This window comes from Chroicocephalus ridibundus, chromosome 3 (assembly GCF_963924245.1).
Source record: "Chroicocephalus ridibundus chromosome 3, bChrRid1.1, whole genome shotgun sequence".
In the NCBI taxonomy this organism is placed as follows: domain Eukaryota; kingdom Metazoa; phylum Chordata; class Aves; order Charadriiformes; family Laridae; genus Chroicocephalus; species Chroicocephalus ridibundus.
This window is the reverse complement of record NC_086286.1, coordinates 119,902,066-119,929,570: the sequence shown is the minus strand read 5'-3', so window position 1 is coordinate 119,929,570 and position 27,505 is coordinate 119,902,066.

Here is a 27,505-nt window from a genome sequence, read left to right as displayed (position 1 = left end):
GATGACACAAAGCTGGGGGGGATGGCTGACACACCGGAAGGCTGTGCTGCCATACAGAGAGACCTGGACAGGCTGGAGAGTTGGGCAAAGAGGAACCTTAGGAAATTCAATTAGGGCAAGCGTAGGGTGCTGCACCTGGGGAGGAATAACCCCATGCACCAGTACAGGTTGGGGGCTGACCTGCTGGAGAGCAGCTCTGTGGAAAGAGACCTGGGAGTCCTGGTGGACAACAGGATGACCATGAGCCAGCAATGTGCCCTTGTGGCCAAGAAGGCCAATGGCATCCCGGGGTGCCTCAAGAAGAGTGTGGCCAGCAGGTTGAGGGAGGTCATCCTCCCCCTCTACTCTGCCTTGGTGAGGCTGCACCTGGAGTGCTGTGTCCAGTTCTGGGCTCCCCGGTTCAAGAAGGACAGGGAACTGCTGGAGAGGGTGCAGCAAAGGGCTACCAAGATGATGAGGGGACTGGAACACCTCTCTTATGAGGAAAGGCTGAGGGATTTGGGTCTCTTCAGTCTGGAAAAAAGATGGCTGAGGGGGGATCTTATCAACACTTATCAATACTTCAAGGGTGGGTGTCAGGAGGATGGGGCCAGGCTCTTTTCAGTGGTGCTCGGGGACAGGACAAGAGGTAATGGGCACAAACTTGAGCATGGGAAGTCCCACCTAAACATGAGGAGGAACTTCTTTCCTTTGAGGGTGTCAGAGCCCTGGCACAGACTGCCCAGGGAGGTGGTGGAGTCTCCATCTCTGGAGACAATTAAAATCCAAATCTGGACGCATTCCTGTGTAACCTGCTCTGGGTGACCCTGCTCTGGGCAAGGGGGTTGGACTAGATGATCTCCAGAGGTCCCTTCCAACCCTATGATTCTATTATTCTAAGTAGTCAGGATTAGCCATATTTGTAAAATAATGAAGAATTTGGGAGTATTCTGTAGATTTTAAAGGCAGAATTAATCCAGAGTTAATCCTCAGAAATAGCTATGAAGGAATGTGATAGCTCCCAGATTGAAAATTATTCTTAAATTATATTGTAAATTCTCAGGAGCTACAGGGGAAACAAAAAATATATCTCAGGGAATGTATTTTCCTATTTATTGGACAGGGTCTATAATGATATGAACCAGTGAACATAGATTAGTATCTCTATCTTAATTTTGAATTTAAATTAAGTTGATTAAATAGATTTCTATTTTGAAGCATGACTGTAACTTTATAATGTTTGTTTGCATAACTGGTAAAAAGATCTATAGCACATTATTGATTCTCTTTGGGTACAAATATGATATAAGGTATAATTCATGCGTAATAATGATTACAAAATGGCTATACAGATTTTGAAATAGAATAGCACACCACTTACTTAGAAAAGTTTAATTCAGAGACCTACTGGATTCTTCAGGGATTCATTTTGTGCACTGAGCGGTAGAGAGGGTGTGTTCTCTCTTTTTGCCAAAGTATTCTCTTCAAAGCAATCTCACGCAGACTTTGGCAGCACTGTTTGACACAAAAATGCATTTAGGCAAATTTACTGTCAACTTAGCCTTCAAGGTGTGCAGATAGACATATAACAAGAATATATAAAAGAAAAATAAAATAGACCTGTTTTGCATTACTTTGACAAAGTTTTTATTGTGCAAAAGTAGTGGATCAACAAAACAAAAATGTAAAAAAGTAATTTTTTAACCCACAATCCCCATCAGTAAGATAAAATGGAATATTAAAAGCCCATCTCTTCATTAGACTAATTTTCATTTTGGTGTTCCTCTCTTGCTTTAATGAAAAATATAAAAATTGCTGCATTCAAACTTAAAATCTGGAATTTTTTCAGATAGGTGAATTCTACGATTTTCCCAAGAGCCAAATAAATACAATGTGCTTCTAATTTACAGTGAAGCCAATGTGGGTTGAGCCCATTTGTGAAGATCTAAATACCTTCTAAAAATCTGTTTCTTTCTGAGAGAGATGGACTGAGCTTTGCTAGTTCAAGGCATTCCTACCCTTGGCTGCCCTCCTCCTATTGACCCTTCCCCTTGTGGCAGCAGAGGGTGGCAGAGACAAATACATGGCCAGAAGCAAACATCCTCAACTGTGGTTCTCTACAGTTCACAACACAGAACTGAAGGAGGCTGTTTAGATTGCATTGTCTGATTTTGTAGTGATGCTGATGTTTCATAATAGTAACTTTCAGAAGAGAACACTGGGGTAGTGAAAATACCCCCAACCAGAATAACCATTTCTACATTAAGCCTGATGGCAGCCTGGGGCATAGGGTAACACCAGATATGCTGATATAGCTGTGTATAGGTCATCCATCAAAAAAAAATTGAAAAGTTACTTAAGGAAGTGATTCAGAAAGACATCTTTTTCTTCTTTTGTGGTATTTTAACTGGTGTCAATAAAAATACTAATAAAACTGATTCCTACATTGACACCTGTCTTTCTGGAAGTCCAGCTGATTCCGTCTCTGGCCTGAGTTCAAAGATGCTGAAACAGGTCCCACACCCGATTTTCAGAAAATATAATAGACAAAGCCCCTCAACATGTATTTGTAGAATTGATCATGTGATGGTTTGGGAGTTATCCTTTAAAAGTTTAAAACAAATTCTTTCAGGATTCATATCAACCTTAGTTTCTCTGTGACAAAGTATTCTGGGACATTGTGATTAACCATGTACATTAAGAAGACGAAAAAAAAAAAGAAAAAAGAAAAAAGAGCATTCTGGATGAATGGCTAGCCCTTCACCTGCAACCAGACTTTGCTTAAATAGCCCAGTTTTCATCCTCCTCGTATAAAATCAGGTGAGATTTGATGTGTTAGTTTAGGAAGTAAGGACCTAAAAAAAGAAAAAAAAACACATCCCTGAGATCCCTCATGTAAATCAGCTGCTTTCCTGAAGTGTCTTACAATTTTTTTGAGTTAGTGAAATTACTGACACAGATTCTTTCCCCAACCATTTGTCTCTATTGTTTTGGCAAGACTTGTCTAATGCACAGAGGAGAGCAAGGCTGTCTTATGGTGTGGAAAGGCAAGAATCTGGTCACTAGGAGTTGACTGCCCTAAAGTTTCCTGAGACAGCTAGATCCTAATGCTTTTGCAGCCCTTTATCCCCACGTTGGTGTCTTAGCTGAGCAGATCAAGTGTATAACCGTTAATAACTATATTTCTGCTATTTTCTTTATCAAAGACAGCTGTTACTTTGAAGCTTCTTTTGTCCACTATTTCTCTTTCCTTTTCTTGTCTCTCCTCCTTTCTCTGGAGGTTAATGGGATGTAGCTCATCAGTGATCTTGGGTCAAACCGTTTGGCCATCCCTATCTAGAAGTCATCTAATGAGTGAACTAGCTCTTGATGCTGGCAACTATAGGTCAATCTGATTTTGTATTAACTTGAAGAAGGTCAAATGGTCTTTAAATTTGATAAATATCCCATTTCTTGAACTGCTGATGGAGAGCATAGACAAGGTGAAACTTAATACAATTCTGGACTTGTACAGCCACACAAATAAGTACTACAGCTTAATTTGCACAGGAGATAACTTAGACTCAGCTTGTACTCCAGAAACTAATTCCTATGTATCCCAATTAAATTAGAACAAATAATGGCAGAGTGTACTTGATAAATTTAGCCTCTTTCAGTATATAAACAGTCCCTGAACAGCCTGATATTTTTAAGCTGCATCTCTCATTATAATTGTCCTCAGAAATTATTATCTCAAATTTTGATTTGTGTTTTTTTTTGTTTGTTTTCCTTGATGGATTAATCATAAAAAAATGAAATTAGAGAAATGTTATTTGACTCTAACAAGCTAGACAAGTCTCATGACATGATTTCTCTTTATGAGACTGGACAAGCAGGCAAACATTTCTGGCGTGAATATGAAGATATGAATACGAAGTGAAGTTTTTTCTGATTATGTTTTTCTGACTTGCTTTTTGTGTATTTACAGCAGAGAAAGGGTTAAAATATGTCATAGGAATATCAGAATTGGGAATAATAAAATCATGGACAAGTGTAGAGAAAAAATAAGGCTCTGTATCAACAAAACACTTAAGAGAACGCTGTCAGTGTAAAAGGAAACCCAAAACAAGGAAGGAGAAAGAATAAAGGAATTTAGACAAAATACTGTGACAAGAGAGTATCCTAAGGTCTGGAACTCAGCTAAAAGTGGGGAGTTTTTGACTTCCTGTCGTTTACAGTTAGAACCATCTCACTGAAGATGTGATACCTCCCTAGATGTCATCTCAGTCTCTTCAAGTCCTCCTGTGAAGTTTTTACACCTGTTTTCTGCAAATGTGCTGCTACTATAATGCTACAGCATAGAGGCTGGGCTAAAGTGACCAGAAAGCTTTGAATTCAGCAGCACTGAATGTATTTACAGTTTTGAGGAACATTTGTAAAAGTTTCAGTTTTCATTTCCAGCTATAGCTACCTTTGCGTTGCAAGAAGAACCCTCAGAATATGTTGGGTAATCCTATTCAAAAGGGAGTGGTTTTTTGTTTGTTTGTTTTTTTGTTTGTTTGTTTGTTTTTCCAGCAGTTGCAGATAAGGGAAATAATGCTGGTTTTACCCAAAATCTTTGTAACTCACAGGCAGTGCCTGTGAAGTACCTGAAGGCTGCTGTCAGGACAGAACCTTTCATGCAAGCATTGAAGCTCCTTGGGAAATGAAATGTCCAGGTTGTGAGACATGAAATGTAGTCTGCCAAAGATAAGAGAAGGCCAGAAATATTTTGAGGGTATATTGGTAACACATACGTTTATTTACTATGACCTACTGATAAAATATGCTCGCTACTAATATCTCATTTGCATTTGCCTGTTAATTTGGCCAATTTTAATGACTAGTTTTAAAAATGGATAATAACATTTTCCCTTTAATATAACTTTCACGTGTATACATGCATATACAAAGGCAACTCATAGCAAGATTTAATGGGACGTATAGGGGGAATTCTACAGCCACAGCTGCAGAATTTCAAATAGCTGATAACGGTTGGCTTTGAAAAGTATGCAACTGTATGAAATCAGAAACATGATTATTGTTACTGATTATTACTATTATCTATATATGCCCTGTGGCATACAAATATATATTGCTATCGTAGGACTTGTAGAAAATAACAGAAATGATGTGACTATGCCAAGCAAAGCTTTTGATTAGGAGTGTACTTAGTGATCAACGTCTGTTTTTTTGTTGTAGTTGAAAGCTACATTGGCATAAAATGGCGAAGTATGTGATTTCCATCAAAGCCTCAGAATATTTTGTTATTTCATATGCTGCTGCTTCTGTTTCTTAGAAGGTGCCTCCTGGCAGGTAGTTCTGGATTCTAATATCCTACATTACCTGTGTCCACCAACTGAATGTGGTGACCTATAATGAATTATAATAACAAAAAGTTGCGAGAGGGCCATAGTGTGTCATGTGTGAGGTACCCTACAAGGAAGATTTGAGGACTTTGATAGAAAACGAGAACAGGATACACCAGTAGATCACCTCCCATTAAACAACACAGTGATATCAAAATAGTTCATACTGTGGGTGGAATAAACTTTTTTCAGCCATTCATATGAAATACAAAATATTCCACTGAATTATCTTTTTTTAATATATATATATCTAAAAGCATTTTGAAGCAGAGTAGTTTCCTCACATTTACTTGCATGAATTTGGGTGAATGTGCACAATCAATTTCTATGTGTTGAATGCCATTTCCAGAATGAAATGGCACGTAATTTGCCAAGCATTTTGAAGCAAACGGATAGAATTTGTAATTTAAGAAGAGGAAAATATATTCGGCAAGGCAATTTAGGGAAATTTTCCTTCTACTGCTCTCTGTTTATCTGAACTTTTCTGCTCCTAGCTGTTCCCTGTATACACAAGCAGTGGGGCTGCGTTCTCAGGAGACTCTCAGTGGTGTCTCTAGGCAGTTTATTGCCTGAAGGATTTAACTGAAAAAATACCAGTCAGCCACTACTTTTCAGGTAACAGGAAGGCTAAATATCTTCAGTAACCATGGACAGTTTCTGAACACATTGCTTAGTCCATAGAACTAATTTATCTTGTATGAGTGTTAAATACAATACAAAAAAGAATTACACACTACTCTCAAAAGGGCAAAATATCACGATTTTGAAATTCTCTTTCTGTCTCATAGCAAGTAAATCTTGGTAAGTTTGAGGTGACTTGAGATTGACCTTGAAGCTCACAAGCTAGAACAATAATGTAACCACAGTCAAACCTAGGGTGATGGTAAGGAGAGCAACAAGCCCAGAAGTGACTTGGAGCAAAAGGATAAGTGCAGGGGAGCATTGCTTTGTGGGCAATCCTGTAACTTTTCTGGCTTTCTTTTTGAATTTTCTTTTTTTTTTAAAAAAAAAAGGGAACAAGAAAGGGTAGAAAAATATAGAAAATACTCAGCTTTATGATGCTGGTTGTCCTTACCATTTCCCAGTTTATAGCATGCAGTCTGATGGTAACCATCGCCAAACATGTACTATGCATGTGCAGTGCACAAATATAGCACTGTATCAGATATTATTTACTTAATACAAAAGTTAATAATTCATAAGCATTTCGATGAATATGTTTCATGGTAATTAACAATGTGGTAAGCACATGTTTAAATCTACTCTTTTTCAATAAAGCACTTAAGTCTACATACATCTGTACCTCAAGCAAAATTTAAGCAAATTAAGCAAAATTTATGCAAATTAATATCACTGGTGTCCAGAACTACCAATCAAGCACCTGTGGTTAGGCAGTGTAATATACCCAGATGGGACCTTGACCTAACAGGAATATATATCTTCTGATACCTGAGATAGATTGTTTAGCACTGTCTCTAATATCTCTCCATGAACCAGCACTATATCAAGAAGATTTGTTCTAAATCCTTCATTGGATCTGTCCCTTAAACACAACTGGAATCAAATTAACACTTTCCAAAAATGATTAATTCCCAGGTCAAACCAAGCATATAGCTTCTTAACTTTAGATTCACTCACCTGAATTCGGTAAATCAAGATGTAGTGTAAACCTGGTGTGTTAGTCCTGATACCAGTTATTTTGCAGAGAAAAAGTGGATTGCTGAATTTAAGCCTTATGTATTAAGAATTGCTCCTAGACTTCTAGAAGGGAAGAGGAGGATTTTTCCTAGGATCACTAATTATATTAAAAAAAAATACATAACATTTCATCTAATTCTAAGCAACATTTTTTTTTTCAGATTCCAGAGATAGAATACGTTGTGCTTATTGATTGTTATTGTTTTAGCAATAAAAACAAAGCAAAAAAATAGGCAGCTTTGAGAATACCTTTTGTTGGGACAGTCAATGATATGCTGAATTAGTTTGCTAGTTACTACTCTGCAGTCTACCTGTAGGATAAATTTTCTTTGTCATTAAAAACACACATCTTACTTCAAGTCTGAGGTTTGCTGAGTTCCACCTTCTGTTATTGCTTTGTCTGCTCTATTAAAAGCCTTGTAGTATCACTGCTTTAGCCATTTCTCAAATTTTGATGAGCCAAGATTCAAAAGAAAACATCTGGACCAATAACGGTTTTACAGAGTCATCCAGTTAGACCTTGGTAATGTATGCAAAGTCAGGAACCTAATCAACAATCAAATCATGGATGGCAGTAACCTTTTTAGGCATTGACTTAGCAATTAAATAGCATGAATCAACATGTTGGGTCTCTGTCAATCAACGACGTGTGCACTGAATAAGAGATGTCAGGTAAAGCTAATGGTGCTGACATTATATACATCACAGTTTGCTCAGGACCTTACTCTCCTGTTGCAATTCTGTTCCCCACCCGTAGTTCATAAAGAGCAACATGCTCCTTCCTGAAAGGGGATAAAGCAGTAGTTTCACCAAATTCTCATGACTTCATCAACTCACAGAATGGGTACAGAGGCCTGAATGGATTTGTAAACAGGGCTTGTATTCAGTAGGGGTAAATGCCTATGCTGAACAGTTACTACAGTGTCTGAGACAGGTTTGTGCTCTTCTGTTACAGTTTAAACCGTTGCAGAGTAAAGTGAGTTACACTTTGTTTTTAGGGTTTGGCTAAGTTGAAGAGATTTCTTCTCTTTTATCCCTGCTTGTGAGAGACAAGAGCACAGAATTTTCCCTGTCTTCACAAGACAATATTTACATTATAGTGCACCAAAATTTTAGCATTTTAAGAATTTTAGAAGTGTTGTCATCAGTTGTTCACTCCCTGAAAGAACAAAACAAAATGGACAAAGAATTAAAATCACTCATTTATAACCATATTCTCTTTTTCCTTTTAGTTTTAAAGATAATCTTGCACGATGTTCTGCTACACGACTTAGCAAATAAACCTCAACAGTAGTTTGTAATTTTTTGGAAACCATAAGGTGAAGCTACACTTAATTTAGCTGTCACTTGAAATTTCAAGCTGCAATAACAGGTTTATTCAAGATGCAGGGGGAGAGAGAAAGATAGCTAAAATTTCTGCCATATAGACTTCTGATTAAAACTACTTTTTGTGCCTGCTGCAATCACTCGCCTTCATGGAGAGAGGAATACAAGATACCTCATTCTGAAACACTTGTTGCATATTACAGAGCTTAGTAGCAGATCTGCTCTTGAAAATCTCTGAAGGACAAATTTTAATACATACACCTAAGGTGTATTTTTTTTAATTCTCTTATTCATTCTTCTTCATAGCTGGTGACATGGGTATTATTTAGATATTATTCATAGGCATTACAATAACTTTTAGAATTTTATTAAACACATCTCAAGTAGTTTGGAGGAGATCTTGGAAGAAAATAAAAATGATTCTCATTTTAATTCATTAGTAGTTAATCCAGTGCACTTTTTAAAAAATAGAATAGCTGATATGTAACTTCAGAACAAAACTGAAAATACGTTGTTTTTTTAAAGGCTCATTATTTTTCACATTTTCTCTTTAAATCAGCTGGACTAACCCACCATAATTACATTATATACATTAGTCCTAGAATGAGCTTTACAGAGAACAGTCATGGAGACAAAGCTAACAGTATTAGACTCATTTCTTTAAAGTTACTAGAGCGGACCCGACAAGGACCCAACATCCACAGACTGCTTAAGAGCCTTCCCAGCACAACCAGCCTATGCACACCACCCACGTGATGTGAATGGTCAAACATCCAGGCAAGTTGCAGCCCATCCAAGGCAGAGAAGATGGATTATGAATGTAGCTATTGCTGAAGGACACTGCTTGAACTCCTGTTCATCCTTTTAGTGTGATATTATCCCTTAATGTTGAAAGGAATTTCATGGAGTTTGATAAAGTGAAATGACAAGTCCTGCACCTATGTGCTGGTTTTGACTGGAATAGAGTTGATTTTCTTCATAGTAGCTGGTATGGGTCTATGTTTTGGATTTGTGCTGGAAACAGTTTTGATAACACAGGGATGTTTGAGCTATTGCTGAGCAGTGCTTACATAGAGTCAAGGCCTTTTCTGCTTCTCACCCCACCCCACCAGTGAAGATGCACAAGAAGTTGGGAGGGGACACAGCTGGGACAGCTGACCCCGAATGACTAAAGGGATATTCCATACGGTGTAATGTCATGCTCAGCAATATAAAGCTGGGGGAAGAAGGCTTGAGAGTTGGGCCTGTGCAAACCTCATGAAGTTCAACACGGCCAAGTGCAAGGTCCTGCAAGGGGGTCACAGGAAGCCCAAGCACAAATACAGCCTGGGCAGAGAATGGATTGAGAGCAGCCCTGAGCAGAATGACTCGGGTGTATTGGTTGATGAGAAGCTCAAAATGACTTGACAATGTACACTCACAGCCCAGAAAGCCATCCTGGGCTGCATCAAAGTCAGCATGCACAGCAGGTTGAGAGAGGTCATTCTGCCCCTCTACTCTGCTCTTGTGAGACTCAATCTGGAGTACTGCACCCAGCTGTGGAGCCCCCAACATAAGAAGGACAAGAACGTGTTGGAGCATGTCCAGAAGAGGGCCACTAAGATGATCAGAGGGCTGGAGGACCTCTCCTGTGAGGACAGGCTGAAAGAGTTGGGGTTGTTCAGCCTGGAGAAGAGAAGACGCCGGGGAGACTTCACTGGAGCCTTTGAGTACCTAAAGGGGACCTACAGGAGAGATGGGGAGGGACTCTTTATCAGGGAGTGTAGTGATAGGATGAGGGGTAACAGTTTTAAACTGAAGGAGGGTAGATTTTAGATTAGATATTAGGAAGAAACTCTTTACTGTGAGGGTGGTGAGACACTGGAACAGATTGCCCAGAGAAGTTGTCAATGCCCCATCCCTGTAAGTGTTCAAGGCCAGGTTGGATGGGGCTTTGAATAACCTGGTCTAGTGGGAAGTGTCCCTGCCCATGGCAGGGGAGTTAGAACTAGATGACCTTTAAGGTCCCTTCCAACCCGAACCATTTTGTGTTTCTAAGAGGGGGATGTTCGGAATTACGGCATTTGTCTTCCCAAGTAACTGTTATGTGTGATGGAGCCTTGCTTTCCTGGAGATGGACAAACACCTGCCTACCCATGAGAAGTAGTGAATAAATTCCTTATTTTGCTTTGCTTGCACGAGTGGCTTTTGCTTTACCTATTAAATGGTCTTCATCTCAACCCACGAGTTTTCTCACTTTTACTCTCCCGATTCTCTCATGCATTCTACCGGAGAGCAGTGTGTGAGTGACTGTGTGATGATTAGTTGCCAGCTGGGTTTAAACCATGATAACCTGTGTATGAATAATCCCACACACCAGGAAAGACTGGCAACCACAACCTGGAAAGTGGCTTTGCCGAAAAGAACATGGGATCCTGGGGGACAACAAGTTGACTGTGACCCAACAGTGTGGTCTTGTGGCAAAAAGACCAACAGCCTAATAGGCTGTGTTAGGGAGAGCATCAAAAGCAGGCCAAGGACAGTGATCCTTCTTTTCTACTCAGCACTGGTGAGGCAGCATCTTAATTTTATTTCCATTTCTGGGCTCCCCAGTACAAGAGAGAGACGGAGATACTGGAGTGAGTCCAGAGCAGGACCATGAAAACGATCGAGGGACTGGAATATCTGACATGCAAGGAGTGGCTGAGAGAGCTGGGACTGTTGCCTGGAACAGAGAAGTCTCAGAGGGACCTTATCAATGTGTGTAAATACCTGATGGAGGGGAGTAAAGAAGATGGAGCCAGATTTTTCTCAGTGATGCCTAAATAAAAGACGAGAGGTAATGGGCACAAAATTAAATACAGAATCTTTGCTTAAACATAAGAAAAATCTTTTTCTACTGCTCACGTGGTCAAATAATGGAATGGGTTTCTCAGAGAAGTTATGGAGTCTTCCTCCTTGGAGATATTCACAACCCAACTTGTGATGTCTTTAGTGTGTGTATCTGCCTACTGGGAATACATGCTCTGCCACTCTGCGTGGAAGCTGGGAACAATAGTAACCACGTTTGCCGGAAAAGGAAGGGAAAACCTTGCTAAGTCTCAGCCTACCAAATCTGGCTATCCTTAAAAGAAAATTCAGTTTGTCCCAGTGAAAAGTGATTGTGTTGGCCACCTGAGCCTAATTCCATCAACTGAAACTGAGCTGATAAATACCTCTTGGCTAAAACAGTCTTCTGAAAGCCTAAAAACTATCGGCTCTAATTTTTGTAGTTGTGCAAGCTGTATAAACTGAATAATATGACTGATAAGCAACGACTTTTGAGGCTAATGAACAGGACTTTTGTAGTCCCTCAAAGGACTGATGTGAGTCTACACGCCATATCTCCATATGCCATACACCATAACATCTCTAAACAAATAATTCTTATAGAACTGGATGCATGATGCTGTAAATCATTGAAAGATATGAGTATTAAGTATGTAAGTAAACTGAGCAATTGAAAACTTAATGGAGGGGGCATGGCTGGCAATAGGAGACTAAATGGTAAAATGTATAGCTTCTGATTAGATTCAAATGATGGAGAGCCATTACTTCTATTCTTTGGATTACATCTGTTGGCCAACTGTGTTCTATTTATTTCACAGGATGATAATGCCTTCTGTTTTTCATGCTGTTTTGGATAAAGAAACCTGGAGGACAAATTCAGTGTAAAGTCGAGCTCTGTGACTGGCCCAGGCTAAATGAGTCCAGTCTAGAAGGAAAAGGAGAAATCAGGAAGAGTCTGAGTTCAGTATTCATCCAGTGAAGGAACAGAATATAATACCAGACTGAAGAGATAAATATTATTTTGGAGAAACAAGAATGACTCATACCTAGAAAGCAATAGTATGTAAAATAGTTTGCATCAGAGCATAGGCTGGAAGACCCTTGCTTGAAAGATTTACTTGGGGTAACAATGGCATTTGTAAAAGTCAAAACCTGCTTATAAGTAATTCAAAAACAGAAAGGCAGGCTAAATTTATCAAATAAATTGTTTTCTGCAAATAGTTCTCCCAGCTCTTTCGTCTGTACCTAATTGGCTATCAATAATGCATGGAAATGCTGAGACACTTAAAGAATCATGTAACAGGCATTCCATTATGTAATTAAGGATCATTAACTATATTAATGACTTTTCTAATTCTTATATTGTTAACCGATCAGTAATGCTTTATGTCAGGAATATACTTTCAAACTTCCCTGCACCAATGAAAAAGATACATCTTGCTTATCTAACTCCTGCAGGTAATTCACACAAAAGATTTGGTCTGAATAAATCTTGAGGAAGCTCAAACAAAAGCCAGATGACTAGATCACACCTCACTAGAGGATTAAGAAAAATAAAGATTGGCAAACCTAATATTTTTAGATAGTCACTAGAAAGCTTATAGTGGCTCAAGGGGAAAAAATGTAACCATTTATGTGTATGAGCAGAATACATACGAGATGAGAAGACTGCTGCAGAAGAACAGTAGGACTGCCAATATGAAAACTGCAGATTTTAGCATCTGCCATGTGAAAATGCCGGTCACACGAGTTAAATCTGTCAAAGGCTGACAAAACTTGTGCTGTTTGCTATATAAAGAGTACAATTTTCCTTCAAGGGTTTGTTGATATTGAGCCCTCCTCTTTTTATTTTTTGTAGTGACTTGGGGGGAGATCTTGATATTCTAGCTATATACAAATCATACACAATATAGAAAATCATGCACTAAAATCCTTTTCTGTGAATATTCTAAAGGGTCTTCTACCCTCTAAGTCTCTGTAGCCAGCAGTAGCCGGCCAGTGCTGCTGCATGATTATGTAGACGAGGCTTTTCATGTAATGTAAAGATGCTAAATTGTATTACATTTCTTTTGTGTTAAATGTAATTTTGCAAAAAAGCTTCAGATTATTCCATCTGGTAAAAGGCTGATCAGCAGCTGGGTTAGGGATGTGAAAGGTTGTGTGCTAGTGTGTGAGTTCCATCGCAAGATCTGGTCCTCTTTGTCTCAGAGGTAAAGGGCAGAATAGCCCTTTAGAAGGCACTGAGGTGCTGGAGCAGGTCCAGAGAAGGGCAACGGAGCTGGTGAGGGGTCTGGAGCACAAGTCTTGTGAGGAGCGGCTGAGGGAGCTGGGGGTGTTCAGCCTGGAGAAAAGGAGGCTGAGGGGAGACCTTCTCGCTCTCTACAACTGCCTGAAAGGAGGGTGTAGGGAGGTGGGGGTCGGTCTCTTCTCCCAAGTAACAGGCGATAGGACAAGAGGAAACGGCCTCACGTTGTGCCAGAAGAGCTATTCGTGGAAGTCCAGCAGGGTGGTCACAGTATGGCAGATTGGTCTGATAGTCTGTGCTGTGGTTTAAGCTGGAAGAGCTTTTGCCACGGAATTAGCAGTGCTCAGCACAGGATATTTTAGTCTGATGAACTGAAAAGCAGTTCAGTTCAGTTAGAGCGAAAATGAACACTGTTGCTACCTTGAGGAAAATTCTTCCCATGTTGAAGCTACCTTGTATTTCTTCAGCTTGGTGAAATGTGCAGTGTAGATGTACGTGACAGTCCTATAGGAACTGGTCCTGTTGGTTTTGTCTGTACTTTTTTTCTGGACTGGCTCTTGAGAAGCACAGTCCTTAAATCATGAGATCATGAGATGTAAGGTGTTAGCCTGTGTCTTTGCAAGTAGTCATCCAGAACTGGATTCCATAGGTTCAGTCTTCTAGCTCTGTTAAAATGCAATTCTTTATCTCAAACATGGGTAAACATAATAAATATCCTTTAGCTAATATAAAGAACTTTTCATTTACTCATGCTCGAGTGATTTATGAAGGAAGATAAATATCAGTATTTCTGTTTTATAGATTGAGAAGCAGTGTCCAGTGAGCTGAAATGATTTGTCAAAGGTCAGTGGGGCTGAGATGAAAGAAAAAAGTTGCTTCTAAATCCCATCTCCACAGTACCAAATTTACAGATTTCCAGTTATTTTTGCTTAATATCATAGGGTTGTATTCCTGTCTTCATATGTACATAATGTTACAGGAACACCTTTGCAATAGTGCTCACCAATAATATTTCTAGCAGTATTTCTTCCCTTAGTGATTATATAGAAAGGATCATAAGCTTAGGATTTGGGGTGTTTTCCTCTTTTTTTTTTTTTTTTTTTAATAAAGTATTTCTATAATCTCCTTCATCAGTTACCTCGTGCCTTTTGTATATCCTGTCTTATATTTTCTTAGTGACTAAACTCACGATCCCGTTATCTGAGACAGGTTTTCTTAGCCTTACATTCTGCTGGTATAACTCTTTTGTGGGGTTGGTTTTTTTTTTCAGCTTTCACTACAGTGTTTAAAAGCAATATCAATATTCCAGCATTACTTTGCATTGTTTACAGCTCCTGTGTAGTTCGTTACTCACCAGTGAATCACCCTGAGTTAGATGTTACTTCTCTGAGTCCGATTTTTTGTGGGAAATCCTCAGCTATTACAAAATTTTCTGAAACTTATAATCCTGGCAGCAAGCAAAACATGCACAAATTTTGTTGTATTTCAGAAAAGTGCTTAAATATGTGCTTAGTATTATGAACATGCTTAGATCCCCTTGGCTGTACCTTTACATGTGCCTGTGTTGACATATTTGTCATTATTTGGTACTTTCACAGGAGACCTTATTGCTGATTTTTATATGTGAATCAAATATCTAACTCATACAGTCCACCTGAAAAGGAACCCTCCAGCCTAAACTTTGCTAATACAACAATTTTTAAATTTTATTGAAGAGTATTCATCATTAGGTGAGTTAGTTGGTCCTATTCAAAAAATATTATCGAAAGTAAAATCATGGACCTTTGTAAATCAAGTCTAAGGAGGATTTTGCATATCAAATACTGCTGTGAATCTTGTAACTCCTGGGTATTTTTCTAGATGTGGAGGAGCAGGGAAGACTAAAAGACAAGTGTGCATTTCCTACCATCAGAAATTCATTCACGGTTCTCTTAGACATTAAAAGAACATTTCCTCCCTTGAATTAAGCAAATAGTTGTGACTGTACTAAACAATCATAACAATATATGTTTTCCATGTATTGCAAGTGAAAACAAGCTTACATGGATGCTTCTGTATCTTCACTAATGCACAGCAGGTTTCTGTGATCCAGATAAGAAAAAAAGAATCTGCCTTAAAATATATTTCATACTGGAACCATCTCCATTGTGGTTTCTGTTTTGTTTTCTTTAACATTCTCAGTAGCTTGCAAAATTTTTTTTAGTCCTGCCTGAAAGGAGGGGGTAGCCAGGGGGGGTCGGTCTCTTCTCCCAAGTAATGGGCGATAGGACAAGAGGAAATGGCCTCAAGTTGCACATGGGGAGGTTTGCACTGGATATTAGGAAAAATTTCTACACTGAAAGGTTTGTCAAGCATTGGAACAGGCTGCCCAGGGAAGTGGTTCAGTCACCATCCCTGGAGGTATTTAAAAGACGGGCAGACGTAGTGCTTAGAGATATGGTTTAGTGATGGTTTTTGTCAGAGTTAGGTTGATGGTTGGACTAGATGATCTGAAAGGTCCCTTCCAATCTAGGTGATTTTATGATTCCATGAAAAATTTAAGAATATCCTGGTAAGAGTGTGAATACCCAGCCCAGGGTGGCAAGTCTCATTTGGATAACATTATACTGGAGAAGAAAGATAAAGATACTGCAAGTAAAGGAAGAACTCTCATTCTGAACCTGGGTGGCAGGTAAACTCTGTAGGGATAGGAAGCAAAGAACAGTGTAGCTTTTTGTTTACTATTTCCCTGTTGAAAGCAAGATCTCCAGCAGTTACCTACAGCTTTTGGTGCCACTAACACTTTGAGCATGGAAAGCTTGAAGAGTAAGAGAGGTTTTAACATCATCTCTTTCCAAAGGGACTTTACTGGGTTTATTTCCAATGCAGCTGGAGGCAAAAGAATTCTTTCACTGGTTACTCTCATAAAAGACAAGACATCCTGAACTGGCATGATCTGATATTTCCTGAGTTTCATTACCACCAAGTCTTTGATACTAGAAAACAAGTAAGCCTTCAGAAAGGAGTGGAAAGATATAGATTGGTAGATACAGAGGACTCTGTATCTACCCTGAGCAAGGGCCAAAGATCAGAAATGTTTGCAGGCTTGGGAAATAAGTGCTTTTAAAAAGTGGCAGCTGCTTTTGATGAAATTACTGAAAGTTGGTGCACAGATGATCAAGAAAACAGATTTTCCCTTAATGATGTCCGCAGATTCTTAAATTAAGCCTAGCAGGTAACAAGATCCTTCCTGGATTCAAAAGATACCTCACATCCAGGTGCTGAAGCACATTTTTTAAAGCCCTGGAAACAAGAGCTTAAAAATTCAGCATCAAAAAATGCCTGTAATTCCTCCACAGATGTCTCATTCTCAAATATAGCACAGGAGCATTCGTCTAATGCGGAGCCTAGTTTTTCATGTGTAGCTCAGAGTGCTTGCAAAGGCACAATGTAAGCATGTTACAATTTGGAACTAGTCACATAAGACCTCAAAGGTATAACATCCACATTTTCAAGTGGATTACTTTTGGACTTGGAAAGTAGATAAGGTGGCAAGTATTCCTAAAGAAAATAGCTATGTTTGAAGAGATAGATAGCAAAAATGCATATTGAAGAATTCTTTCAAAATTGGCAGCTGGTTGACTTGTTGAGAAAGACCCTTAGGGCTAAATTTTTTTCCTAAGCCCTTTTTATTTTTATCTTAGTAGTACTTATTGACAGTAATGTTCCTAATGTGTATCTTCAATTACAGTTTAAGGAAACCAGAAAGAGAGTATTATAATATTCTTGCTACAGTAATGTGAAGCTGGCAGACCTGAGCCTGTGTCTTTTGGCTTGAAAGCTAAGTACTAAAGGGCTGGATTCATTTACCTAAACTGCTTAAATGATATCTCGTGTAATTTTAGAGTCCCTCAAGTACTCAATCTGACCTTCAGAAGGACATAGGTTTATCTGAAGTGGTGTGTTGTATCTGCCAACCCAGTGCTGATATTTTGGACAGATTAAGGTATCTCAAATGGTGTTGGATGTCTGTGTTTAGGCAAATTAATCTCATCCTTCTAGTAAGGTAAGTTTGCCAAAGTTTATTTAAGATTTCTGGTAGGCTGAACAAATTCGTTCTGCATAGCTATATGCAACAAATGTTTTTTCTGAAGCACTGAGCTAATCAGGTCTGTGATGATGCAGTTCCTTTGCGGTCATGCTGTAAAACTGGTGGATCATGCAGCATTCAATGCATTGTGTGTAAACTGCCCAGCTGGCATGTTCATGCCCAGTTGTTTTTGCATTTCTTGAGGGGATTTGCCTCACTGTACAAATGTTATATACTGCATATTTTTGTAATTCTGTCTGGAGATTTTGGACCTTCAAGACCAGAAGGTAGGTCTTACCAGTAATAACCGAAGCAAGGAAGATGTTCACTACCTTGGCTTTATCCATGCCTTTTCGACTCACCAGGTCCCCTGCTCCACTGAGCAGTGAGGACCACTGTGCTCACATTCTCCTTAGTTTTATTTTGCTGGTGATATAATTATAGAAGCTCCTTTTCATGCTCTTGAAATCCCTCTCTAGATTCCATCGCTGCATGCTTGAACAATGCCTCTGTACTGCTTCTGGGCAGGCTTTCTCTGCTTTCACCTTCTGCACATCCCCTTCCCTCCTCTTTTTTTTTTTTTTATTTTTTTTTGCATTCAAGGTCAGTTCAGAGTTCCCTGTTCATCTAGACACCCTTCTACTGCACTTGTGTAACTTCCTGCACATCAGGATGGACAATTTTTGCACTCAAAGGAGACCGTCCTTGAAGATCAACTGGCTGTCCTGACCCCTTTGCCCTCCAGAGCAGTTTCTCATGGAATTTGGACAAGCAGATCCCTCAAAAAAATGAGACTGCATCTTGGAATCCGTATATTTCAATTATTTGGGTTGCATTTTCTCTCAGGCTGTTAAAATCTACAGTCTCACCTTCACTGCTGCCAAAGTCACCTCCAATCTTCACATCTTCCTTGTCTGTAACAGATCCAGCAGATTATGTGATGAGCCTTAGTACATCTATCACCTACAGCAAGAAACAATCTTTGATACACTCCAGGGGTCTCCTGGACTGCTTCCAGCCAGCTATGTTGCCCTTCCAGAAGACAATGGGGTGTTTAAGGTTCTCCATGAATACCAGAGCCTGAAATCATGAGGTCACTCCTGGTTGTCTAAAGAAGGCTTTGTACGCATCTGCAGTAGACATTTACCATGACAGGTTGTGTTGGCCTGCCCTTTCTAACACATTAACCTTTATCTCATCCCTAATCTGGTGAAACTAAAAGGAGTTTTGCCTTACCATTCTGCCCACACATTATCTAGTATATATCAAAAATAAAGCACATGAAACCAATAAAGATTGGTGTTAGTCTGTATATACTCAGATAAGCAAGAATCAACATCTTTATCTGATCCTTTTAATTTTTCCATTCACGTTGTTATATTAATGCTATAAAGTTTCTGTCAAAAGAAAACCACTTTTAATTTTTTTTGCCCTTTCTTCTACAATGAGAAAAGGTATTTTTGTTGAAGAGACTGCAATGGAATAATTAGTGCCTCCTTACCTTGTGTATTGCTCTCTCTATGCAGGAGTTACACACAATTTAAAACATCAATAAGAAGTAAATTGTTGCAAATTACTATTCTTTCCTCAGTATCCAATAATTTGCTAGAACCAATAACAATGGTGTCAGAATGTAACCTTGATCAGTTCTGTTCTGTTGTGAACCCATTAATTGTTCACACAATGCTAATCCTTTAAGAATACTCAACAAGCCCATGCTAACTCCTTGAGCTTTTTTCTTACTTCTGTTTATAGATCTGAGTGCTATATTTCTCCTGGTTTTAATGCTCCTGAACAGCAAGCAAAAGAGAAAGAAAAGAAAAGCAAATGTAGACAACTCAAAGCTTGAGCTAAGTGAGCTATTATCACAGCATTGATATAAAATTGACTACTCTGTTGATAAAAGAAAATGATGATGAAATCATCCTTCGGTTCTTCTGACTTACTGTTTCTCTATCAGTGATACAAGAACTCCAAACTCTGGGGTATATGCACATATGTGCATTTCTCTGACAGTCCTTGATTGATGTATCCTATGAGTATATGTCTTCTTCCAAGATTTAGCAAACTTTATTTTTGGAGATGAGTTGATTTCTCAGATCCAGGAATATACCTGGACCTGCTCAAAAGTAGGTAGGAGGAAGAATTAGCAACTCTATCTGTGCTTTCCAAGTAAATGTACTAACTAACCATAGAGTCAGGAGTGACATCTCCCTGTATCCTTCTGAACTGTGAAGGAGATCTGAGATATCTTAAATGATCTCACATTTGCTGTGAGCTATATACACACACTCAGACAGCTACTGTGAAGCTGTTGATATGCAGTAAGTAGCATGTTACCCTGCAGTAACTCATTTGCGTTTTGAAGCCATGAGCCAACAGACTTAAGTCAAGCTGTTCTGCCTGTAAATTGAGAATCCTATTGACTGAACTTGACACCCTCAGCTGGTGATGTGTAGCTCACTTCTCAGGCAAGAGGTGAAGTGTTGTGCCAGATTATGTGTGGTATGTTGCCCTCTTCCCAGTTGCCCCGTCCTCATTTCACAGCAAAGGTGTGGTGTTGAGGGTGGAGAGAACGAGAAGGTGTTTCCTACCTCACCCCATGTCAGGACACACTTTTCTGTGGCACAGTCATGTTGTGGAAGGTGGTCTAACAGATGGGTTGTTGGTTTGAAGAAGTGTCATATGAGAACGGAGTATGATTAATAATCTGTTTTCTCCTTAAGAAGTATTTGACTGGTGAGGTGACGTTCTGGGGCACCTAATATAATTGTGTGCATGCACAGGTCTCTTCACCCTTTTAGTAAAAAGAGAACATACAGTGTCCTCCTAGTCACAAAGGACAGTGGTTGACAATTCCTGTTCTCCACCATCACAGAGGTTTGTATTCTATTGGAATAACTTGCACTTTCTTGACTGACAAGTAACTTCCTCATGTGGGAGAAGGCGTTAAGTGAGGGAGAATGCAATAAGGAAAGCAGAGGTCAGTTTCCACTAAGAGACTAGAGCAATGACAGACTGGTTAAGAATGATTCTGGTTTGTCAGCTGTGTGTAAATTAACATATGTGAACTTCATGATGAACACTGCTTCTTTTCGAAGAATGCTGTTCATCGGTATTCTTTAACATGATTCTTGTGTTTTGTATTTAAATATCATGCTATTATTGTGAAGCTAGTGGATTTTATTTTGTAGCTGAAAGAAGTGATAGAACTTTAACTTCACATTTAAAAAACAGAGTTCCACAGAACAAAATCCAATTGCTAAACAGACAGCAGAGTAAAAGGGGCATCAAGACAGCATTTATGAGCCTTGTCAAAATTTCTGACAAATCTCAGATTCAGTGTGTTATGTTTTCATTTATTTTACTAATGATACTGTGATAGTCTATGAACTGTAAAAGCACTTTGAAGTGAAGCAGCTGACTGCTCAGTCAGACCAAGGCAATGTTTCCACCAAACCTTGGAAATCTGTATTGACAGAAGTCTATTAAGCTAAAAAATCTTCTCAAAGATATCTTTGATGCCATTATATACACACAGAAGAACAGGGATTTTGCAGTAAAATATGTGGAGGTTTTGCTGAACAACAGACTATAATAGCAAGGGTGTAGCCAGTGGCTTGAGGGAAGTGTTTTTTCTCCTCTCTTTGGTACCTGTCAAGTATCTGGAGTATTGTGCCCAGTTTTGGTCTCCCCAGTACAAGAATGATTTGCATTCTGGAGTGAGTCCAGAAGGGTCACCAAGTAGATTAGGGGTCTGGAGCACAGCATGTATGAACAAGAAAAAGTTAGGGGAGACTGGTTTATCCACCTTGAGTGAAGGCTGAGGGGTGACCTCTTTGCTGTCTCCAATATGTAGCAAATGGATATGAAGAAGATGGAGTCAGACTCTTCTCAAAGGTGCACACCAGAAGGACAAGAGACAATGATCACAACTCACAAATTACAAAACTCCAGTGAAATATAAGGAGAAATTTTTTCTCCACAAAGTTGGTCAAACACTCACAGTTTGCCCAGAGAGGCATCTCAGACCTTGGAGATATTAAGCATTTAATTGTACAAAGCTGTAAGCAACCTGATGTAAGAACAAAATTGGTCCCACTTTGAGCTGGGAAATACAGTATATGAACTAAAAAGGTCCCTTTCAATTTAAATTATTCTGTGAGTCAGCTGAGTACAGTTATAGTTAGGAAGGGCCCTGCACTTGGAGAAATACATACCATGAAGGTGTATATTGGGTTTGTGTGGCAAGGCTTTAGCAGCAGGGGGTCTACAGGGGTAGCTTCTGTGAGAAGCTGCTAGAAGCTTCCCCTCTGTCCTCTGATAATGCCAGCCGGTTCCAAGATGGACCAAGGCTGAGCCCATCAACAACGGTGGTAACACCTCTGGGATAACACAGGTAAGAAGGAGGAAAAACATGCACAACTCCAGCAATTGAAGCCGGAGAGAGGAGTGAGAATATGTGAGAGAAACAGCGCTGTAGACATCCAGATCAGTGAAGAAGGATGGGGAGGAGGTGCTCCAGGTGCCAGAGCAGAGATTCCACTGCAGCCTGTGGTGAAGACCATGGAGAGACAGGCTGTCCCCTTGCAGCCCATGGACGTGAACAGTGGAGCAGATATCCACCTGCAGCCCGTGGAGGACTCCACGCTGGAGCAGGTGGATGCCTGAAGGAGGATGTGACCCTGTGGGAAGCCCATGCTGGAGTTCCTGACAGGTCCTGGCAGGACATGTGTGTTCCCATGGAGAGAGGAGCCCATGCTGGAGCAGGTTTGCTGGCAGGACTTGTGACCCCATGGAAGAGACACATGCTGGAGCAGTCTGTTCCTGAAGGACTACACCCCATCCTGGAGCAGTTTGTGAAGAACTGTAGGGAGGTTCTCATGTTGGAGAAGTTCATGGAGGACTGTCTCCCATGGGAGGGCCCTCATGCTGGTGCAGGGGAAGAGTATGAGGAGTCGTCCCCTGAGGAGGAAGGAGCGGCAAAGACAATGTGTGATGAACTCACCGCCACCCCCATTCCCTGTCCCCCCTGCACTCGGGCAGAGGAGGCAGAGAATCCAGGAGCGAGGTTGAGCCTGGGAAGAAGGTAGGGGTAGGAGGAAGGCGGTTTTAAGATTTGGTTTTATTTCTCATTGTCCTACTTTGATTTGATTGGTAATAAATTAAACCCATTTCCTCAAGTCAAGTTTGTTTTGCCCATAATAGTAATTTCTGAGTGATCTTCCTGTCCTTATCTTGACCCACGAGGCTTTTGTTATATTTTCTGTCCCCTATCCAGCTGAGGAGGGAAGTGATAGAGCAACTTTGGCGGACACCTGGTGTCCAGCCAGGGTCAACCTGCCGCAAGGTGGTAACACATGTTTTTGAAAAATTTTCAGGAAAAAGTGTAGCGAAGCAGATGAATCATAACGCTTTCCCCAACAGAAGAGTGAACTTAGAGAAGACAAGACAGTGGTCTGTATACAAAAAGGAAAATTATGGTCGATACTGCCCATGAATGAATCAGTAAGAATTTAAAATGTGGTTTAAGTTACCTACCAACTGAGATTTATAGTAGAATGTGAAGGAATAAATAACGCAACATTTTTAAATGAAGTAGTCAAATGACTGACTAGTGAAGAAATCTATATGTGTTTTTTAAGGAGTTTGAGTAGAAAAATACTGGATTACCTCAAGTGCATAAGAGTGTACAGATACAGCTACTTCCATGTTTAAAAAGACTGCCAGCCTTGTCAGAGACAGTAGGAAACAAGAAAGTGCAATGCTTTTTGAGATCATTGATCATTTGGAAGTATTGATAACAAAATAACTGCCAGCACTGCTACAAAAAATACTCACTCAGTGAATCAAAATTAACTTAATCAATGTGCATGTGTTAAATTCTGATGCTTAGCCGTTCCATGTGAAGAAATGAAACTAATCATCATCAACTGTTGCTGCATACCAAACTCAGATGAGTCTCCATGGAAAAGCACTCTGGAGTCAATTTGACCTTCACGAAGAAGTTCAAGTGCTCTTGATAGATAAGTCATTCCTTGTTGAACAATTCTGTGACAAACTTTTTCTTGCACATCTGGTTTCCTTAGGTAAGATTTTTAACAAGCTGTCTTCCTTCCACTTGCTATGCCAGAAGAGCAAGGCAACCATACGATGTTAGCTGCAAGGCAGAGGGATTTCAGGAGATAACTGATTGATTTCCAGAAAAAAAAAATTGCAGTTCCAGAAGCACAGGGTTTTCAAGGTTTCTGTTGTTAGTCATAGTCTTAGGGATCAGTGTTCCCACCTTGAGAGACGCTATCAGGAAGGATGTGGTTGTCTATTTAAATGCACTGAAAAGGAAGTTTTCTATCTTTTCTTAATGGGTGGAATACTTACACAGTTGGACATGCAATCTGCTTTTTTTGCCAAAGCTGAGTCTTTGTATCATCTGACAGTCTATCTCCTCAATAACTGCACTCTTCCAATGTCATATCTTAGCAGTGAGGTCTGGATGAATGTGAGGGAAGAGTTTATTGAAATATGTACTAAATTACTGCTCCTTTCATTACTTCTTATCTCAACGTGCCGTGAGCAAAATTGCCTCTTTAGCAATGAAATCGAAGCACAGGAATTGGTTTGTAAGTGTCAATGTTTTACCATTATGCCTTACAGCCATCAAGAGAGGCAGGCACAAACCTCTCAAAAATAAGCTAGGCACGATTGCACATTTTGCTCATTTTTAATAGGAATAGCTCATTCACCATCTGAAACTGTTCCCTTTTGACATGATTCATTTATTTTTAAATGACCTTTTATGGCTTTTGCTTTGGGGGAAGCTCGCAAGTATCAGATTACCAATGAGACATGGAATGCTAACAGTTTTCAAAAGTGAAGGTCAATAACAGAATGTGAGCCACTGTAGAAGACCTCAAAGATTTCATCAAAACTATCCATCCTGCCCAGGGACAGGGCTGAGCTACCTCAGTTCCACAATTCCAACGCAGAGTCCTGACTATGAGTTGATACCACTTCCCTTTTTCTCACATCTAGGTTCACACCAAGCAACCTTGAAGCTTTCAGTCCAACCAGATATTCTTGAATTCAGCTCTGCACATTTCTACTCTGCAGATAATTCTCTTCTGGTCTTGGAAAGTTTGCATAGAGGAGCTGTAAATTCTCTTGGACATTTGCAAGAGCTGACTGGACAAAGTCGTATGTAACATAACTTTAGTTCAGTGCTGACCCTGCTTTGACGTGGAGCTTGGACTAGAGACTAGGTCCTGAGACTGCAGAGCTGCTGACTTACAAATGACTAATTCTGTAAGTCCTCTTGGGAATCATCCAGATCTACAGTAATAATCTGAGCCTCTTTCTTTTGCAGGATGATGTTAAAAGTGAAAACTTTACGTATTGGCATTGCTACTGTTTGCTTAGGAGTAACACTTCTGAGACTGCCTTTAACCACTTATTGTGCTTACTAAAAAGAAAGAAAAAACATGGTGTGGGGTTGTGCATTTTAAAAAAGAAAGAGGGGAGGAGTAATTCATACCACTGAATTACGAAACATTAAACACCTTATTGACCCTTTTGTAGCATCCCTGCTTTAGGATGTTCCATCATTTACAGAAAATGGTAACAATATGCCATGTTTGCTGAAAACTGAATCCATTTATTTCCCTGCAGCAAACCAAGAAAGAAAACATCAGTTTTCATTCACTTGTCCCATTTTTTTTTTCCAAAAGCTTACTGTTAGGTAACCTGTTTTACATGTTAAATACAATTAGCTTCAATAACTGCCAACATATTTTTTCTTCTGCAAAACCAAAAAACTATGAATAAGCCTTTCTCAAAAACTTGCTTGCTATAGAATCACAGAATCATTTAGGTTAGAAAAGACCTTTAAGATCATCAAGTCCAAGCGTTAACCTAGCACAGCCAAGTCCATCACTAAACCACGCCCACTTAAATACCTCCAGGGATGGTGACTGCACCACTTCCCTGGGAAACCTGTTCCAATGCTTGACAATCCTTTTGGTGAAGAAAATATAGAGCATACATGAAAAAGCCGTTCCATAACATTTGCTTGCATTTTCTTCATAACTGTATAGGAATTGCTTCAGTCAAGTTAAAAAGCAATACTAATATGAATAATAAAGAAATAAAAGATTTGGTTGATCATCTTTATAATCATTCTTCAACTAAAAGGGACAGAATCCTCCTTCAGGCTTTCTGTGTAGTAAGAATTTTGCGCTGTTGAAATTTTGCCTAGATATTTTGTTCCGCATTAACTTTTGGATTATTTTTCATTTGCTAGATTCCCACTTCCCTGGATTAAGATAAAATTGCATAGCAGGCATAAGAGATTTTCCTCACAGCTTGACTTGAAGTACTGAGGACAAAAAAAAAGGAGAAAAAACAGAAAAAAACTCACTCTTAAGCAGCAGAGTGCATTTTGTATTTGATGTCTTACCATAAGTGCTGATGTGTTTAAATAGAATAATGAGGCATTGCTATTAAGGAAAACAATTTTTTTGCCTGTCGTATGATTAGGTGTACTTCATCAGGACCACTGCTGCCGGAATTGCTTGTAAATTCACAAAAGGCTTTCCTCTGGAGATGTAAAAATACTTATGGAACTCAGATGTCAAGGCTCAGGTGTGTATAATTGTATTATGTGGAACATGAAGTTGTGAAACAGAATTACTGTGAGTTCAATAAAATAATGAACAAAACAGTGGGTACCTTTTTCTTGGTCATGCTTTAGAACTGGAATTTGCTTTCATTCCTGAAATACCTTTTACTCTCATGGTTTTATTTCACCCAAACATGGGTTTGGAATGATTTATGCTACCTTGGTGCTTACGCTACTCTGTGTTTCCAGTTGTAATTATCTATCTTTTTGGATGAGAATTTTAATATTGCTTTAGAAACAAAGATTAATTTCAGAAGGAGAGCTAAACTATTCCAAACATTCCTTTCAAACTTGCAATTGGATGTAGGGGTAGCCTTCCACCCAACTGGAGCCCTGCTGAATTCAGTGGAGATGGCATAATTGCTACTCATTTAGAAATATTTGCGTTGACATTGATGATGGTATGCATGGGATAAAATTACATCACTTTGACTGACGACACAGAGCCTGTGGCTGTACACTGGCTGTACAGTAATTTCCTTGATTTCTCTTGTCTGTCATTCATTTAACTCAGCAATTTCAATCATTTCATAACATATGCTCATTCAGATATCTGCTTTTCGGGTTAATTACTTGGGAGCTAAGCCCCATTTTAAAAAGACACTCAAGGCAAGATTTTTAAATATACTTAAGTGGCCAAAATATACATAGTTCGGCTTCCAGAAGCAGGTTTAGGGAATTAGGCATTTTTTAATCACTAAGGACATCCTTTGTCACAATAATTTGAAAAATCTGCAGTTCAGATACATGTGAAAGCCCTGCCATAGCAATGATTAGGACTTTCACAAATGTCTGAATGAATAAATATGTTTATATATCTACATAAACCTAAACACAGATTGAGATACAAACACGTATTATGTACACATAAACTCATAGGATGCGTACATACATAGGGCTTAATTCTTTAAAGTGTGGTTGATAATGACACAAATGAGAAAAAATCCTTAAGTCAGCACAACCTTCAACAACAAGCAGCAACTTGGTTTTAAAACTTCGTATTCAGATTTCTGGAACAATTATCACCTCACCTGGGTATTCTAACAAGTTAATCAGTAGCTGAATTGAAATCCTCATCAACACACTATGTAATTTCATTGAGAGTATCTGCTAACTCAGATCAACTCAATTAATCTCTAGTGCAATGAAACAAAGAAGCAGATGGTAATGTATTTTAGTCAACACCAACTTTTTATTCTGTATACATTTCTAAATACACTATTCCTAGGCATTAGTCCTAAGGCATTGAGAAATTGCCTTACTTTTAATCTAGGGCTTTAAATAGACAGCAGTAAGACATGCTCATATTCCATTTTGTC